The 20,519-nt window shown below is 39.9% G+C and overlaps 1 pseudogene; it reads left to right on the top strand.

Moving 5' to 3' along the window:
- The first annotated feature begins 752 nt into the window (after window positions 1-752).
- Window positions 753-1,015, top strand: LOC122742634 (annotated as a pseudogene).
- The last annotated feature ends 19,504 nt before the right edge of the window (window positions 1,016-20,519 follow it).

Below are 20,519 nucleotides of genomic sequence, written 5' to 3'. Positions count from 1 at the left end.
CGTTCTAGGCCCTGCTTGGACCTAAGTCTCAGGGCTTTGGCTCATCAGAGCCTTGTGTGCCCGGTTGCTCCTTGCTGGGAGGTTCAGGCAACAAAGTTGTGGGGCTTGAAACTAGACTCATTCTCTGTCTTTAAGACTCTGAGAAGAGTCCAAATAGGGCCTTTTCTCTCAGTACTGAAGTGGTTTGCTTTCTCCAGCTCATTTTACAAATGGGGAAACTGAGGCAAACATTTAAGTGACTTGTCCAGGGTCACACAGCTAATAAGTATCTAAGGCCATATTTGAACTCATGGAGATAAGCCTTCCTAACTCCTGGTCAGGTCCTCTATCCTCTGCCCCTCCTCCAAAGAAAGCTTGTTCAGTTTTGTCTGACCCTCCCTGGCCCAGTGGACCATATTGTCCATGGGGTTTTCTTGGTAAAGAATACAGGAGTCCCATTTCCTTCTCAAGTGTATTAAGGCAAACACAAGTGAAGTGGTTAAGAGGCTCAGTCCAGGGTCACACAGCTGGTATCTAAGGTTGAATTTAAGCTCGGGTCTTCCTGACTCCAGGCCTAGCACTCTATTCACTGAGTCATCTAGCTGCACATTGTAGCAGACTATAAGCTCTATTAGAATATAAGCTCCTGAGATGTGCTATAGCTCAGGGAGTGAAAATACCTACCAGGTCTCATGGAGTGCCTGAGCCAAGCCATCACTGCCCCTTCCTGCTGGGACTGTCACAGTTGCTAGTGGCCCTGACCCTTGGCAATTATGTGTGACCACAAGGCTGTAATAAAAAACACAGAGGTGTTGGAGGAGATGCAGCAGGACTCAGTAGAGTGTGCCACCCAGGCCCTGGAGAAGTATAACACAGAGAAGGACATAGCAGCCCATATCAAGAAGGAGTTTGACATAACCCACCCTGGCACTGAATCGTGGGGAGGAACATGGGCAGCTACGGGACACGCAAGACAAAGCACTTCATCTACTTTTACCTGGGCCAGGTTGAAGTTCTCCTCTTCAAGTGTGGTTAGAGCGTGGCCTATGCCTCTTGCAAGGAGAACCATCCAAATCATAAGGACTGTAGTCTAAAGTCCAAATACCAGAGACTGAACTATCTTTGGCATTGCCATGGGAACACCTGGAACTTTAAGCCTTTATTGGGTGGTTATTGTACAGGGCATCCTATGTATTAGTTTGTTGTGGTTATAAAACAATAAGCAAAACACTGCTTACCTTGGTAATTATTTCCTATTCCATACTCTGCTCTTCTCAGCCCCCTCCAGAAAAAAATCCTCTTTTAAAAATAAACCTGTCGGAGATGTGACAAAAAAAGAATATAAGCTCCTTTAAGGATTATTTCATTTTTGAACTTGCCTCCTTGGTCCCTAGGACAATCCATGACACATGGTAGGTACTGAACAGAAGCATTTTCATTCACTGTCTATCATAAGGTGCAGCCTGTCCAAATGCACCCAGACATAAAATGGAACGACAATCATGTGAGAAGGCCTGGTTGGCAGGTCCATAGAGTCTGGGAAGAGGAGTAAAGTATAATAAGACTGGAAAGGTAGGATGGGGCTGGGCTGTGAAGGATTTTAAATGTCAAACAGAGGAGTTTATATTTAATCCTAGAGGTAATAGGAAACCACTGGAATTTATACAGAAGGAGTGAAATGGTCAGATCTGTGCTTCAGGAAAATCAATTTTTAAGGAAATATTTTATTTTTCCCCAATTAAATGTGAAACATTTTTTTTTTAAGTTTTGAGTTCCAAATTCTATCCCTCCCTCTATTCCCTCCACCCTCCCTGAGATAGTAAGCAATCAGATATAGGTTATACATGTACAATCACGTAAAACATTTCCTTATTATTCACTTCATATAAGAAGACTAACAAAAGAAGAAATTATAAAGACTGGAATGACGCCACCTGCTGGAGGCTTACTGTAGGAAAGGTCCAACATGAGGAGAGGGCCTCTGAGGGCAGGACCATGCGCCTTTTCTTTGGCATCAGGAAGGGATGTTTGCTTGTCACTTGACAAGTTTGCTTAAAGAAGGGGGAGCCTGGCGTGCTGGCTCGCTTTCTTTTTGTGTGGACTCTGGTGGAGAGCAGAGCTAGAAACGCACTCTCCTTTTGATAGATAGATTAATTTAGGCCTTTCTCTCTCTCTTTACAAAATTCTTATTCTCCTTAATAAATGCTTAAAAGTCTAACTCTTGCTAAAGTTTATAATTTATTGGAGACCACTCAGATATTTCAGACAGTATAGCTAGAATTTTAGTCCTTACAAAATAAAGTAAAACATAGTATGCTTCAGTCTGCATTTAAACAACATCATTTTTCTCTCCAGAGGTGGATAGTATATTTTATCATGGGTCCTATGGGATGGACTTCTATCATTGTTTTACTGAGAATAGTGAAGTTCTTCAAAGTTCTTCCCTGTACAACATTGCAGTTGTTGTGTACAATGTTCCCTTGGTTCTGCACACTTCACTCTGCATCAGCTCACGTAAGTCTAGGAAAATTATTTTGGATGACTTTATAGAGAATACATTAGAAAAAACAGACAAAGCAGGGAAGTGAATGAGGAAGTTATAAATGGACAGTGATGAATGTCTGGGGTATCTGGAAGGAGTGTTGTGAGAGAAAATGTGTTGATGTATGTGCCAAAGGAAAAGATTTGGCAACTAGTTGGATTTGTAGGATGAATGAGAAAGAGGAGGTAAAGATGACCTGAGGTCGAACATTTGATGATTGGAAGGAAGGATTATGATGCCCTTGAAAAAAATAGGAAAGTGATTTGGAGGGGTGGATTTGGGGCAAAGAAAATTAGTTCTATTTTGGGACATTTAAAGCCCTATAGGAATCCAGTTTGGAATGTCTAGTAGTAGTTGGAGACACAGGACTAGAACTCAAAAGGGAGACCAAGGATGAAGATAGAGCTAGGATTCTTGTACACAAAGATGACACTTAAATCAGTGGGAGCTGATGAGATCAACAAGTGAGAGAGTATAGAGAAGAGAAGGAAGTATAGAGTATAGAAAAGAAAGAGACCCAGAATAGAGCCTGGAGGGACAGATTATTTAGCTGAGGAGGGGTGATCATAAGATAGGAGAAGTTTTTGTTATAAATGAGTTACTGATCTTTATTGATTGAATACATTTCTTTATCAAATACCTGAAGAGATACAGAGAAAGACAGAAACAGATGCAGAGACAGAGAGAAAAGAAATTAATAAGGAGGAGAAGGAATAGGAGGAGGAGGAGAAGGAGAAAAAGGAGTAGGAAATCAAGGAGGAGGAAGAAAAGGTTGGGAATTAGGTACTGAACTTGCCTCCTCCTGTTGCTGGGTTTTTTTCCATCTAGTTATTTCTTTCTGTAAATGTATCTAATTCAAGTTAGAATTTCACTAGATAACAAGCTGGAATCACACTTTTCCTTGAGACTTACATGGAAAAAATATAAGTCAATTCTAAAATACCTGAGCATTTTATCAACATAAGGACTCAGAGACAATTTCAAGAGATAATAGAAAATAAACAGTCATGGTACCCTCATGGTGTTCAACAACTCTATGGTGAATTATATTCAGGAAGAAAGTTCTCTCTTCCCTTGCTTTCCACTCAGCTTAACTCAGAATGAGTACAGACAATTCTAACCCTCTGGCTTTTGGTTCTATAATCAGAAGAGATCTATTCATACACAAAGGTGATGGTGATGATGATGGCTAGGATTTATAGAGTGCTTTACTTTTAATCATAAAAGTATTATATTATTTTTCAGTTACATTTAGATATAGTTTTCAACATTTTTTTCATAAGATTTTTAGTTCCAAATTTTTCTCCCACCCTCCTTTCCCTCCTCCTTCCCCAAGACAGCAATGTGATACAGGTTATATATGTACGATCACATCAAACTTATTTCTGCATTGATTATATTATGAAAGAAGAGTCAGAATACAAGGGGAAAATCTCAAAAAAGAAAAAAAAACAGTCAAAAGGTAGAAACAATATGGTTCAATCTGCATTCAGAATCCACAGTTCTTTTTTCTGGATGTGGAGAACATTTTCCATCATGAGTTCTTTGGAATTGTCTTGGATTATTACACGCTAAGAAGAGCTAAATCTATCACAGTTGAACATCACACAATTGTTGCTGTTACTATGTACAGTATTCTCCTGGTTCTGCTTACTTCACTCAGCATCACTTAAGTCTTTCCAGGTTTTTCTGAAATCTGCCTGTTCATCATTTCTTACAGCACAATAATATTGCATTGCATTCAAATACCACAACTTGTTCAGCAATTTCCCAATTGATGGACATTCCCTCAATTTCCAGTTCTTTGCCACCACAAAGAGAGCTGCTATAAATATTTTTTGTACACGTGGGTCCTTCTCCCTTTTTCATGATCTCTTTGGGATACAGACCTAATAGTAGTACTACTGGGTCAAGGGGTATGTACAGTCCCATAGCCCTTTGGGCATAGTTCCAAATTGCTTTCTAGAATGGTTGGATCAGCTCACAACTTCACCAACAATGCATTAGTATTCCGATATTTCCAGTTTCTCCAACATTTATTATTTTCCTTTTTTGTCATATTAGTCAATCTGATAGGTGTGAGATGGTACCTCAGAGTTGTTTTAATTTGCATTTCTCTAATCAATAGTGATTTAGGAGTGCTTTACATTTTGAAAAGCACTTTACATGTTAATTTCATCCTTATAATGACTCTGTGAGTTAAGTGCTATTATCACCCTAATTTTTCAGATGAGGGAACTGAGGCACAGAGAGTGACTTATCCAGGTCACAAAGCTTAGTAAGCGTCTGAAACAGGATTGAAACACAGGTCTTTCTGAGTCCAAGAATTGTATTTAACCCACAGTGCTTATTTTACCTCAAAGATGCTCATGTGTGTGAAGTCACTTTGCATACTAGAAAACACTAAAGTAAGGTCTCCCAAATGACCATGGCCAAGGAGGAGTCTACTAAAGTTCTCAAGTGATCTCATCAATGTATGGGCTTCCTTAAGAAATGGTAAGTCCCTGCTCTTTAGAGGTCTTCAGGGCTACAGTGTGTCTCTATTCTCCCAGACCAGCTTTTATAGGCTATATCAATATATTTCAAATTCTAAAATGTTCCTGGATGAGATCCATAATTGCAACTCAGACAACTTGAGTATTTTACAGTGTAGTATGTCACAGCAGGGATGCCTTCAAGTGGGTTTTAGTGGGGATTCCATTCATTTGTGTAGGGACTGGATGGAGATACCTCCTGAGATCCCTTCCAACTCTCAGCTTCTGAGACAGATCACAATTCATCATGGGTGACATGTCCATGTCCTCTCACAAATGCTTCACAGTGTCTTCACCCTAAGTGCCAAGGACCTTCTTAGATTTTTCTCAACATCATTAGGAAGCCAGTTAAGTCCACAGATTGTCCCACCATAGCTTTCTAAATAGTCTCCTTGCCTCATGTCTCTTCCCACTCCAATCTATTCTTCACTCATATATCAACATGACTTTTCTAATGCAAATGTCTGTCTATATCATTCCTTTGCTCAAAGAGATACATTGGATCCTTGTTACTTCCAGGACCAAACAGATTTCTTTGTTTGTATTTAAAGTTCTTCAAAAACCTGGTGTCTTCATGCCTTTCCAGTCCTCTTCATCTCTATTTCCCTCCATGGACTCTATAATCTAATAATGATACCCCACTTATAATTTCTCAGACACAGTTGTCCATTTCTCATCTCCACGTCTTTGTGCCACTTATTCCCCATTCTTGGAATGCTCTGACCTCTTTGTTTCCCTTCAAGACTTGGCTCAAATCCAAGATCTTTTGAGTTAATTTGGATCTCACCTAGGACCATTTTAGGATTTGAAATATATTGATATACCCTATAAATACTGGTCTAGAAATATAAAGATAGATGAATTTTGTTGTTGTTCAGTTGGTGTTCAACTCTTTGAGACTCCATGGACCAGTGACTAGAGTCCCGGGGCCTAGAGTCAGGAAAACCTGAGTAAGAATCTGGCTTAGATAATTACTAGTTATGTGACCCTAGGCAAGTCACTTAACCCTGTTTACCTCAGTTTCTTCATCTGTAAAATGAGCTAGAGAAGGAAATGGCAAACTGCACCTGTATCTTTGCCAAGAAAACCCCAAATAGGATTATGAAGAGTTGGACACAACTGAAAACTAACAATCTGAAGCCCAGGGAGATTAAGGTCACAGAGGTTTTACATGTCAGTGGTAGGATTTGAACCCAGGCCCTTTGTCTACAAAGCCAATGCTCATTCAGAAAGGGAGTTGTTTTGGTATCTTATCTTTCCTTCACAGCTCATCTGTGAAGAATGCTAGTGGGACATGGGAAGGTTGGAATCATATTCCACCTTGGTGGTCACTTAAAAATAATACCAAGATAAGGGGGCAGCTCAGTGGCACAGTGGATAAAGCACCAGCCCTGGATTCAGGAGAACCTGAGGGCAAATCCAGCCTCAGAAACTGTGAGCTTAACCCTCATTGCCCCACAAAAATAACAGCAACAACAACAACAACAACAATAACTATAATAATAACAAGATTCTCTTCCAAAATACCTTTAAATTACTGAGAGTCCAAAGGAAGTTGGAAGACATTGGAAATGTTATGTAATGGTCAAGAATAGACCAAACCTGGCATTTGAACCAATAAGAAATATTAATGAAGACATTATACTGTCTTCTAGCCTCTTTCTTCCAAAAAGCTACATGTGTTAATTAGATCTCTCATTAATCCTCTCCACATGCTTGGACAGAAGAAAGGTGAGCAGCAAATAGTATTATCAGATTTTTCCAGATGGGAAAATCTGAGGCACAGAGAAGTTAAGGACTTTGCTCAAGGTCACACAGCAAGGCAGTGGCAGAGCTCAGAGCAAAAACCTTAGGCCTCCCTGTGTGTCTGTCCTCCATATGCCATTCCCTTGATGTGATCGATGGTCTTCTGCTCAAATGAAAACCAAACATCTTTCAAATAAATGAGGCTTCCTGGGGGAAATGTAGTTTTCTAAGCACTATGTGCTAGGTCTCTGTCACACTTAACCTTCTCCTTGAGATGGTACCACTGCCCCTCCAGACAAAGGGAAGGGAAGAGTAGCATACAAGGCATACAGCAGAGAGCAGAAAACTCAAGTCATAAAAAACATGGTGGCACCAATCCCATTTGTTCCCTGAAGGTTGGCCACCATTAGCTCTTAGCTTAGAAACATCTGGGAGATGGTGACAACTTCAAGGACTGAGATTTGTGATGTCTACATGGAGGCAAAGTCTCCACTAGTCTTGTGGGTCCCTCTGCTTGATATCTTCTATACACTGAGTCATACCCATCTTCAATGCCCCTACCACCCCCACAGCACTCTAAATTCTTCAAGGACAAAGGCTTTCTTGTTTCCAAAGTGCCAGGCCCAGTACCTGGCACCATCATAGACATTTAATAAATATTTGTCATATCTAATTAAGTCAATGACTATATGCTTCTGGCATCCAAATTCATGCCTGGACATCTCCAAAGGACTAAAAAACACCATTTGAGTGTTTAGGCACAAATAAAGGGGGTATTAAAGAGCTGACCTCAGCATCAAGAAGATGGGATCATATTCTACTGCTGACATCTACTAACTGTGTCATCTTGGGCAAGTCACTTAACTCTTGGGCATCTTGATCAACTCCCTATAACTTGCTCATATCATAACTGGATTACAATTGGCATTAGCAGAGGAAGCTCCTTATAATGGAATTTCCACATGCTGATCAAAAGTACAGATCCTTTGTGCATTTTTATAAAATAAAGAAAATTATGAGCAGCTAGGAGGCACAGTGGATAGAACACTGGGCTTGGAGTCAGGAAGAAGGCTCATAGGTTCAAATCCAGCCTCAGACACTTTCTAGCTGTGTGTCCCTGGGCAAGTCACTTAACCCTGTTTCCCTCAGTTTCCTCATCTATAAAATGAGTTGGAGAAAGAAATGGCAAAGCACTCCAGTATCTTTGCCAAGAAAACCCCAAATGGGATCATAAAGAGTCAGACACAGCTGAAATGATTAAATAACAATAAAAGGACCTTGGGGGAGGGGGTGTGTGTGTGTGGAGGGTGAGTGTTTAAATGGAAGCCTGCAAAATTACTTGTCTAGTGAAGAAATCCCTATTTATCTTGACTTCTGAGCTACTGTTTCCCATATGAGATACTCACAATAAATAACTGTGGAAGTAGGACTCCTTTATAATAATAAAAATAATACTAATTAAATTACATAGGTTCAAATGGGTCAGCCACTGTGCTTAGTGCTTTATAAATATTATCTCATTTGATCCTCACAACAACCCTGAAAGGCAAGTGCCATTATTGTCCTCATTTTACAGATGAGAAAACTGAGGCAAACAGACTTTAGTTGACATGCCCAAGGTCAGACAGCCAGTTAAGTGTCTAAGGCTAGATCTGAACTCAGGTTTTCCTGACTTCAAGGCTGGTGCTCTATCCACTGTACCACCTAGCTTCCCTAATATATAGTGATAATGGTGATTGGATAGTGGAAAACTCACTTGTATCCTCTTCAGTCCTCTTTCAGTGAGGTCAAAGGGAAATCCTGTTTTCATCTCCCATATGCTTCTAATAAGAAAACACACCTCATCTCCACCTAAAAAAGATTTTTGCATCTCCAACTGAAAATAATAACCTGAATGTCTGACTTTATTCAAAGATGATATGTATGTAAACTTGGTATAAATCACAACTTCATAAACCATATTCTAAATATGTGTGGAGAAGTCAAGCAAGAGGCTCCACTTCCAAGGGCCCTTGTGTAAAGTTAAAAGACCCCTTTTGATTATTGTTGAATTCTCTGGTTCCCTAGATAATGACAAACATTGGTGGATTTTTTTGTTTCCTAGTTTTGTTTTGTTTTAGAAATGTTCAATTCAGCATCAACAGAGCTATGGAGAACTTGGATAATAACCATGTAACTGGTGGGGATGGGAATTTATGAACACTTTTGGGGAAGCCATCATGCCCTTTGAACTAGTCACCCTATTGCTAGTATTTGACCATAAGTATATTATCAAGAGAGAAGAAAAAGGCCTATAGATTTTAAAAAATCATAGAAGCTTTTATCACAATAACAACAACAAAAACTGGAAATAGCCCATATGCCCAACAATTGGGGAATGGTGCTCTACATTGTGCTATAGAAACATAATGGAATACTTGTGCACCATAAGAAATGACAAATATGATAAAATACAAAGAAATATGAGCAGACGTATAAGTGATGTAAAGTAAAGAGAAGAGATTCAGAATAGTGATACACATACAAATTATGACTTGAAAAAAGAAATAAAGAATAGCAACCAACCAAAAAAAGATCAGAAGGAGACATAAAAGCAAACAGAACATTTTATTATTATTTTGTTACAGTTAATACACCCATTTTAATAACAAATTATAAATAATTTGAGTTAAAGGTTTGGCCTTTTTATATTTGTCTATTTGGACTTTTTCTGTATGGTTATTGTTTAACATTTTAAAAAAATTAAACCTTAGAAATTTTATGACTTCCTTGTCAAGAAAAGTATCCCCATGTAAAAACCCCTAGTGAGTGGTCCCCTTGGATGCTCACCCCCTAAAATTCTAATTCACTATGAGGAGGATAGAAGAACCCCAAGTAAGAACCTGCTTTCCTCTTTGTGCATCTTTTTTTCTCTCTTGCTCATTGTTGTCATCTAGTCATTTCAGTACCTGACTCTTTGTGACCCCATTTGGGGTTTTCTTGACAAAGATACTGGAGTGGTTCATCAGTTCCTTCTCTATCTCATTTTACAGATGAAGAAACTGAGGTAAACAGGGTTAAGTGACTTGCCCAGGGTCATATAGCTTAGTAAGAGTCTGAGGCTATATTTGAACTCAGGTCTTCCTGACTCCAGGCCTGGTGTGCTATCCACCGTGCCAACATAAGTGCCCAATACTCCTGCTCCTACCAGCATCCAAATGTAGAACTTCTACCTGTGTCTGGAATCTTTGCCTCAGACCCTCAATGGCTGCCAGGACTGGGCAGAACCTTTTCCATAGTCACACTTACTTCTAAAGATTATTAGAAAGAAATTAGACTAAAAGGACTGGGGTTGGGTGACCTGTGACTCAACAACTGGGACACCCTGCCTTTCTGTCTGATAGCAGAACTAAGATTAGGGGGCTCCCTAACAATCAATAAAAGGTAGGGCACTTCAAAACCCCCTCTTATAATCTGGGGTGAAAATTCTGATTTTTGAAGGGTTCCATTGCTCAAATCAGGGTTCCTTTGCCCTTTATTTTGCTTGGGATGAGTCACTAAAAGCTTTGGGGTTTGGCTGTCCACATGCAGATTCTGTTTCAACAAGGAGAGTTTTCATGGTATAGAATTTCATTCAATACAGCTGGGGGTAGGGAGTGGGCCTGCTTTGTGAGCCTGAATGACAGACCCACAGTGTTCCCAATCATTAACCTCATTGCCTGTGATCTCACTGTAGCAGCCTCATCCCTTCAATAATTAAAAAGTTTATTTTAGGCTCCTAGCTTCCTCTATAAATATACAAATTTCCCTAGAAAGGGTCATATTTAAGCTCAGGACTAATTAGCTAAGACCTCAGGTATCAGAGATCAAAAAATATCACTTTGATCCCAGGGTTGAGGCAAGTCGCCTTCAAGGGAAAAGGTGAAGGGGGAACTGACAGTCTTTGCTGAGGAGATGGGAGGGTGCCGAAGACTTCAATTTGGCTGGAGGCAGGTAGTTAAGTTGCTCCCTATATTTCTCTTTTCCCTGGCCAAGAGAAGTGTCACTTCATGCTTTCCCCAGGCGCTATCAGACTTGGCTTCCTTATCTTCTTTGATAGCTTTTCCTATCTGCAGGTTACAGAGATATAGGCTCAAAATCCCTAAGTAACTGCTATGGCAAATTGAAAAGTTGGATCAGCTTCCCCAGAGTGGTGGGCAGATGACCAATTAATCAGCACCCAGACACCTCAGGACAGGATGGAGGGGCCCAATCATTGTAAAAATAAAATAAGGAGACAGGAGTTGGAATGGCTTCCCACATGACCCAGGAGATCTGTATCTAATTTTGCTTGTTGACATCTCCTTTGTGTAGCAGAAAGAGGACTGGTGTTCGAAATAGAGGCCTTGGGTTGAGGGTGATAGGATTTACAGTTGGAAGGGACTTGAGAGATTATCAAACCCCCTCATTTCCAGAGAGGAAAAATGGCTTGTCTGAGGTCACAAAGAGAGTGAGTGTGGGAGCCGGGATTTGCAATCCACTCTAGTGACACTTAAATCCAGTGTACTTTCCTCAGCTGAGTTGATTGAGCAAGTCACAATTCCTCTGGGATTCAGTTTTTAATAAATCAGAGGAGGGACTGAAGTAGATGCTCCCTGTGGTCCCCTCCAGCTCTAAATATAATGGTCTATAATTTCATTGTTCCTAGAGCAGCGGTACCCTTTGATCCATTTAACTCTTTGTATTTATACAGGCTTTTAGGGCTTGCAAAACTCATTATGTCATTGAATCTTCATGATGATTTCATAATAAGGCAGCTTGGCATGACGAGTAGAGACCTGGTCTTGGACTCGGGTCCTGGCTTCAAATTCTGCCTCAGACACAACATACTGGATAGATGACTGGACAAGTCAATTGACCTCTTAGTGCCACTCCCAGGAAACTCCAAATCTGTGAGGTATAGATCTGCCTTGGTAGAGGGAGTTTATCTGTCAGGAATTCTCTACACTGGACTAGAAAAAAAATCTCGAGGTGGGCAGTGAAGGAACCCTTAACCTCACTTTGCAGATGAGGAAAGCAAGGAAAGTGATGACTCCAATTTCCAAGGTTCAAGGACCCAGGTTTTCTGACTTGGAGATTACGACTCTTCCTACTCTCCCTGCCTCATCTGGTTCTAGTCCAGTTTTTGGTTGAGTTCTTGGGAATATTTTTAGTTCAAATTTGTCATGTCCATTCATAAAGATAGCAAGCTTCTGATGCATTCTAAGAGTTAGGTCATCTCTTTTTGGTATTAAGTAGGTGTTAAATTTTTATAACCTGCTGTGATGTGTTGCATTTTCCCTGCCATTTCCCTGCATGATCCTCATTAATTACGAAGGATGAGCTAATTAAAGAGAACCTTTCTGTGGTTTCTGGTGACAATGATCTGGTCCTGAATCTTCATCATGAAACCCTGTTTCCACAAACAAATTTGCGTGATTTAGACATTTGTTTGATGGTTCTTTATTGTTGGCTGAGAAGACAAATAGGATGTGATCCTTTCATGTAAATAGGATCATTCTGCAATGGAAAGAATGGTAAATCTAAAGCCAGAGATCCTGGATTCTAACACCAATTTTCTTATTATCAATGTGACCTTGGTGAAGTCACTTTCTTTTATGGATCTCAGTTTCTACACCAGAAGAAAATAAAGGGTATTGAACAGAAGACCTTGAAGGTACTGTCCAGTTCTAGCTCCTATGTTCATATGAAGGGTGGAATATACAGCCTTTGATATACTTTGGTAGGAAATAAGGTTGAAGTGTTTGCTTAAAATGAGATTTGAAAATTCTATTTTGTTTCAATTATTCATTTTTTTCCTTCATGACCAGCTAAGACTTGACTGTAAGCAGATATTTGTTTGGGTATAGGGGCTGGACATATATTTTCTAGATTCCATTGTACATGTTTCTATGTTGTTGACTTTAATTGGACAATATGGCATTCAAGTTTTCTACTGTCTGTATTGATGTAATCTCCTGATACATTTTTCTCTGATCTTCAATAACTCTTTCAAGTCCCTTCTTCCATCGTGCTGTTTCACATCTATTCAAAGGATAGATTACTAGATTGGTCTGCCTTTCCTCCCATAGGTCTTATCATGGCAATGACTGTGTAGTTGTGTGTAGGTCCTAAAATGTTTTTACATCTTCTGTCAATACTACAGGAGAATGTGTACCTCTGACGGTTATATCAGATACCATTTTAAAAATTATTTGGTTTTTGTAAAATTGCATGATGATGGTGGTGGTGATGATGGTGATGTCACTACCATGACAATAAGAAAACTTCTTGCATTAACTTCATGGATTTGTGGACTTTGACCATACATCCCTTCAACTTTGATCTTTCTAAAATGGTTCAGTCTCTGCTCACACTCATTCCACTTCTCCCCCACGCCCTTGGCCAATCATCAGTTTTCATTCCATTCCCAGGTCCCATAAAGTAAATCAGAACCGACGAATGATTGAGCAGAAAGATCCCTGAACTGGGAGTCAAGAAACATGGATCTGAGTCCTGGCTCTGCCTCTAAATCACTGTGACCTTGGGTAAATCATTTTCCTTCTTTGTGCTTCATTTTCCTCTTCTAAAATAAGAGAGCTAGGTGACATAATCTCTAAAGCCTCTTTGAGTTCTAAAATGTTCTCTGATACTACTTTCCAGGTTTGATAGGACCAGGATTTCCATTCATTCTCTCTTTAACCAATTGCCAGGGGTCCTATCAGCCAACCCAAGAGTCAATGGTAAAGCTTTTTCCCCTGTGATGCCAATTTATTTGTAGCCTCTATGCATAGGGTTGTTTCTAATGTTCCTGAGATAATTAGCACCAAATAAAAGATTTATGGGAGATAGGGTGAATTTCATCCAAAGGTTTAAAGTTTTATATTAAAAACAAAACAACAAAACAATGACTTACAAACCACTGGCTTCATTTGACTAGATCCATACAGCCTCATTTCCCCCCTGAATTTTCTTTTATAACAGTGAAATAGGATAAAAATAGAAAAGTAATCTCCTATGCAATAGACTAGGCCATACCAAAACTAAACATACCACCAGCCCACACTCTGGAAACCTCTTCCAAGAATAATCAATGGTAGAATCACCCTTACCCCATACCCAACTTCCCTGACTTCAAACAAATTTTTGCTTACAGTTGTAATGATCATGAAGGAAAAGTCTGAATAACTGAAATGAAAAAGGATTTCGAAAGTTCATTTTGGCAAGCAGCCCAGCCCTATTCCCCTTCCCCCACCATTAAAGGTTGAGTTTGTCCTCCTGCTTTTCCTATGAATCATAGGTTTTAGAATTGGATTCAGTGTCTTCTGTTCAATACTCTTCATTTCACTGATATAGACACTAAAATCCAGAAAAGGAAAGTTACTTGACCAATAAGCACCAACAATAAAACGACATGGTACCAGAACCCAGGATCTCTGAATTTAAATCCACTTTTCTGTTCACTGTAAAATGTTGCCTTTTACAGGAAGGTCTTATTTGTCCTTGTGTCTCTCCAAGGAGCTATCATTTGGCCTTCTATGGAGTAGATGCCTTTTGTTTGGTCTAGACCTGATGTTTCCCTAGTATGGGGAACTCCCTCTATCAGGGTAGACCAGAAGCTCTTCTATTACCTAGAATCATAGAGTCAAAGATTTGGAACTGGAGAGAACAGGAAGGCCATTTAGTCTCACCCCCTCATTTTACAGGTGAGGAAACTGAGGTCCAAGGAAGTAAGGTAACTTGCCCAAGATCACAAAGATTAGAAACATCAGTGGAACCCAGATTCTCTGGATCTAAATCCATTGTTCTTCCCATTATTACCATACTGTCTCCTTTATGGTATTAAAGTTTTACCTTCAGGTTTCAAGAAATTAAGTGAGCATTAACAATAATCAACATTAGCACTAACTTCTGGTAACAACTAGTAACCAATAGTTGTACCTTAAATATGTGGCAGAGAGTTGAACTTAGGTCTTCTTGATTACAAAGCTAATCCTCTATTCACTCTGTCATGCTACCCTCTGTAAACTGAAGGCATGAAAATAGCCAAAAGGCTAGGAAGAGAAAAGGGGGGAGCAAAAAGGAAGAAAATGAGAGGAGATAGAAGGTGAGAGGGAGGGAGGGAGGGAGGGAGGGAGGGAGAGAGAGAGAGAGAGAGAGAGAGAGAGAGAGAGAGAGAGAGAGAGAGAGAGAGAGCGCAAGCGCAAGCGACTGGTTTAGCTCCCTAGATAATCCTGAAACTACCAAATATTCTGACCTCTGTAAAGTGTCCCACCCCCTTACTCCATGACATATAAGTAAAGAATACAGAGCTGATTTTACTAGATAACTTCAGTAACTTACCTGTTTTGCTTCAAATTCAACCAACGTTTCTAACACATGCCAAATACTGAGCACCATGTCAGGGACTGGAGAATGTATGTACAGATCCATAAGTCTTGAATGTTATTATTGAAATTTCTTGCTGTAATGACCAGAGAACTACTCCTAAAAAGGGTTATTTTTCTTTCTCCTCTCTCAAGCTTAATTTTTACCCCAAGCTACTCTTTTTTGTTATCTAAAGTAGCTCAGTACAGTTTTTCAGTTGTATCCAACTCTTTGTAAGCCCATTTGAGGTTTTCTTGGCAAAGATACTAGAATGGTTTGCCATTTCCTTCTTCAGCTTATTTTATAGATGAGGAACTGAGGCAAACAGGGTTAAGTGACTGGGCCAGGGTCACACAGCTAGTAAGTATCTGAAGAAAATGGTTAGAAGCACCTAGTCATAGAATGTCAATTCTAGAAAAGTCCATAGTAAGTCGAGTTAGTTTCCCCTCATCCAATTTAAAATAAATCAAGTTAATTCAGCAAACATTTGAAAGCACTTATTTTGAACCACTGTGGTCTGCACTAGGGATAGGAATACACAAAAACAAACATTCCCTTATTTCAAGAAGTTCACATTCTACTGGAAAAAGGTAGGTACATCCATAAGTAAATAAAAGATAACTTGAGAAGGAAAAGAGGGCTAACAAATGGGGGTAATCAAGGAAAGCTTCACAGAGGTGATACCTGATCTGAGTCTTGGAGGAAGACGAGAATTCTTAGAGGAAAAGAGGAAGTGCTCACTCCTTATGCAAAAGCACAGGGAGAGGTGGTAGAAACCAAATTCAGTGAACCTCTAATAGATACTGTAAAATATCTGAAAAAGAGTCATGTTGGGGCAGCTAGGTGGTGTAGTGGATAAAGCACTGGCCCTGGATTCAGGAGGACCTGAGTTCAAATATGGCCTGAAATACTTGACACTTACTAGCTGTGTGACCCTGGGCAAGTCACTTAACCCTCAATGCCCCCCCCAAAAATACTTATTGAAAAAGAGTCATGTGGGGGGCACCTAGGTGACACAGTGGATAGAGCACTGGCCCTGGAGTCAGGAAGACCTGAGTGCAAATCTGGCCTCAGACACTTAACACTTAATAGCTGTGTGACCCTAGGCAAGTCACTTAACCCCAATTGCCTCACAAAAAGAAAGAAAGAAACAAACAAACAAACAAAGGAAGAAAGAAAGAAAGAAAGAAAGAAAGAAAGAAAGAAAGAAAGAAAGAAAGAAAGAAAGAAAGAAAGAAAGAAAGAAAGAAAGAAAGAAAGAAAGAAAGAAAGAAAAAGAAAAAAGAAAAGAAAAAGAGTCGTGTGAAGTAAGGCTGAAAATGTAGGTGGGAAGCAGATTGAGGAGGGCCTTAAATGCCAGGCTGAGCAGTAAACTTTAAAGAGGATTGAGTCAGAAATCTGGCATTTCATGTTTTTGTGCTGTGGTCATCCTGGATCTGAGTTGAAAGGGACCTCAGCTCCTGTAGACCAACAAAAAGCTGAGCTAGAATCCCATCTACAGAATCATTTCAAGTGGTTATGTGGGTTGCTGCACCTTGAAGATTCTCAGGGAGCAGGGACACACTACCTCCAGGGTCAGCTAATTCCATTGTGGGCGAACCCTAATAGCCCAATTGGTGGGGAGAAGAGGGGAGACACTGGAAAGAGATAGGAATGTAAACAAAATAATCAATAAGACATTTAAAAAGAAAAAAAAATGGGGGCAGCTAGGTGGCACAAAGGATAGAGCACTGGCCCTGGATTCAGGAGGACCTGAGTTCAAATCTGGCCTCAGACACTTAACACTTACTAGCTGTATGACCCTAGGACAAGTCACTTAACCCCAATTGCCTCACCAAAAAAAAAAAAAAGAAAAGAAAATAACCAAAATTAATGGTACAATTATATCAATAACTTTAATACAAGGCAATAGGTGGAAATATGTGGCATACTGGATAGTTGTATGAATTTGAAATTTGAAAAACCTGGGTTCAAATCCTGGCTCAAATACTTAATACCAGCGTAACTCTGGGCAAATCTCTTAGCCTCTCTCATCTTTAGTTTCCTCTCTTGTAAAATAGGGATAATAGGGAGCAGCTAGGTGGTGCAGTGGATGGAGCACTGACCCTGGATTCAGAAAGACCTGAGTTCAAATCCAGCCTCAGATACTTGGTACTTACTGTCTGTGTGACACTGGGCAAATCACTTAACCCCCATTGTCCCGAAAAAAAAAAAGGGATAATAATAACACCTGTCAGGTTTATTGTGAGATCAAATGAGATAAAATATGTAAGCACTTAACAAACATTAACATTCTATATATCAATATCAAATATCTCTGTCTCTATCATCTATCTCTATCTCTACAACTATACACACATATATACATTTTACCCTGCTCTACATTTGTATGTATATGTACATATATGTATATTGCACATGTATATATACACATATATGTATGTTCACATTCTCAGAACACAATGTTGATGGTAGGCAAAGGAGTAGGAAATCACTTGGCTGGGGAGACATCAGGAAAGGCTGCCTGGAGGAGGTAGCATTTTAATTGGACCTTGAAGGATGGAAAGCATTTGACTGTACCTTAGAAAATTATCAAGCACAAAAGAGACCATACTCTCTTTACATGAGAGATTATTTCGTCCTCTACTCTTTTATTGTTCTGAATCTTTCAAAGGCCTACCCAGAGCACGGCAGTTAAAGTATGATCAGATCATGGCTACCCAGGGAGACATTGGGCATTTTTAGTATAGATAAAAATGACTTTTTTTCCCTCTCCTGGAGCAGCCACTTCTCTTGTGCCTTTCCAATATTTCTCTACTTTACAGCTTTGTTAGGATTTTTTTTTCTAGGCTTCAATAATTAAAGAAAAGTAAAACTGCCCATTTGGGAGAGGCTGTTTTCTTAAAACAGAATAATTCCTCTTTAGGATTGAACCGCCTTGGAGGCCATAACCAAGGTGGGGACTTTTTCCTCCTTAGGTTGCTTTTTCCCAGACCTAATTAAATTATTGATTCTCTGGGCTACTCTCCTGTGAAGAGGGGTGGGTTCTTTAGAACTGATTCAGAATTCAGGTCACAGGGATCTCCATCTTCTACCCCTGGTGCTTTTCTTATGTAAACAGCAAACATGCCTTCCCTTCACCTAAGGTCTTAATTAAGCCATCCTAGCCTGCAGTTTTCAGTACATTAGCCCGCCTCAGACGCTCCTAATGGTCTGTATTATGGACTGAGAGACAAACCAAATTAGAACAAGGAAACTCATTCATAAAGTGTTTCTTTAGGACTAAATAGTCACTAGACAATAAACTTCACCATGCCGAGGAAGGGGATTCATGGCCTCATAGATTCTGACAAATGGAAAGGACTTTTAGATCCCAGCATACCAAAGCTGGAAGAAACTTGAGAATTAAGAATGCCAGAGTTGTAAGGAACCTCGTGGATCATTTCATACAAATTCCTCATTTTATAGAGATGGAAATTGAGGCTCTTGGAGGGGACATAACTGACCCAAAGGCACAGAGCAAGTTAGTGGCAGAGGGATAACCAAAAGCCAAGTCTCCTGACTTTTGGTTCATGGCTCCTTAAATCCCAGAGCTGGGCCTGGAGTCAGGAAGACTCATCTTCCTGAGTTCAAAGCCTTAGATATTTACTATCTGTGTGACCCTGGACAAGTCACTTAACCCTTGTTTGCCTGAGTTTCTTCAACTGCAAAATGAGCTGGAGAAGGAAATGACAAACCACTCAAGTATCTCTGCCAAAAGGAATCCAAATGGGGCAGCTTGGTGGTGCAGTGGATAGAGCACCGGACCTGGAGTCAGGAGGACCTGAGTTCAAATCCAGCCTCAGACACTTAACACTCACTAGCTGTGTTACCCTGGGCAAGTCACTTAACCCCAATTGCCTCATCAAAAAACCAAAATCCAAAAACAAAAAACAAAAGGAACCCAAATGAGGTCATAAAGAGTCAGACATGACTGAAAACAATAGAATTACAACAAAACTACTTGTACATTGTAGATGCTTAATGAAAGTTTGTTGGTTGAGTGATCAATTACTGTTGAATCTTCTCCCCACTATCTGCTTTCCCCCTTTTGCCTTAAGACAAAGGATCTTAACTTGGGCATGTGAAGTTGTTTTTAAAAGATTTGATAATTACCTTTCAACATAATTGATTTTCTTTGTCATTCCACATATTTTATTTTGATTGCTAAAAGGTTTTATGAAAAGAGCTTCACCAGACTGTCAAGAGGGATCCATCTCACACACACACACACACACACACACACACACACACACACACACACACACAAAAGGGTTAAGAACTCTTGCCTAAGAGAATGAGTAGGATATTCAGCCTTCACCTTTATATATATATCTCAATTGTCTGAGTAGAAAGAGAATATCACATTCTGGCCCCAAAATTTTCTGTAGAGACCTGTGGGGAATGAGAGAGGTGGTAGTTTGTATTTAGAGACTGATCCAAACAGGCCTCTCAACTGACTGAGTAAGGAGTTGTCTATCCTGTCTCACTACTTAGTAATAAACAAGGCCCGAAAATCGAACTCATTTATCACCCTGCCCCAGCAGAAATGGGGTGGGGATTCAGGGTCTCATACATCTTTTCCAGCACTAATATTCATGATAGATCACACATTTATACATTTAATAACAATGTTCCCCCTGCCTTTCACAAAGGGAAAATTAATTTAGATTGATATTCCCTTAACTGCAGAGTAAAACTCTGTGCGCGCGCGTGTGTGCACACACACGCACGTGCACACACACACACACACACACACACACACACACACACAAGATAAATAACAGTGCCCTCCACTGTCTTATGCAGATCTAAAGGCACTTATATTAGATAAGGAGCTCAGACAGTGGACAGTCAGTATACATCTCATCATCCCATATTGTATTTCTACTGTGCTCCCCAAACCTGACCTATAGCCTGTCTCAGTAAAAAGATTAGCGGTAATCAAACTACACAGATAAATTTGTATCTTCTACTCATCACTTTATTCCCAAAGTACAAGGGCCAGAAGGAAACAATGAGGCAGAAAATATCCAGGGGATTCTTGCTCACACCCTCGGCATATCAGCAGTGGTTGAAATTCTAGAGGCATTCGAAGCCCTGGGCTTTAAGCACTTCTCTCTGGTCTCGTCTTTTATTTATCTTTCTAGGTATTTACTTTGTGTGCTATGGTGAGAACTCACACACGAACAATCAAGGTAATTCATTTTAATTAATCAGTAAGCACTTATTATGCACTTACTAATTACCAGTCACTAGAGTACCAGGCTTCCATTTGGCACCTAGAAATGGCATCTTTCTGCATTCTAGACCTG

The sequence above is a fragment of the Dromiciops gliroides genome, chromosome 2 (assembly GCF_019393635.1).
Source record: "Dromiciops gliroides isolate mDroGli1 chromosome 2, mDroGli1.pri, whole genome shotgun sequence".
Lineage (NCBI taxonomy): Eukaryota > Metazoa > Chordata > Mammalia > Microbiotheria > Microbiotheriidae > Dromiciops > Dromiciops gliroides.
The sequence above is the reverse complement of the archived record's forward strand: the minus strand, read 5'-3'. Positions and strand labels throughout refer to the sequence as shown.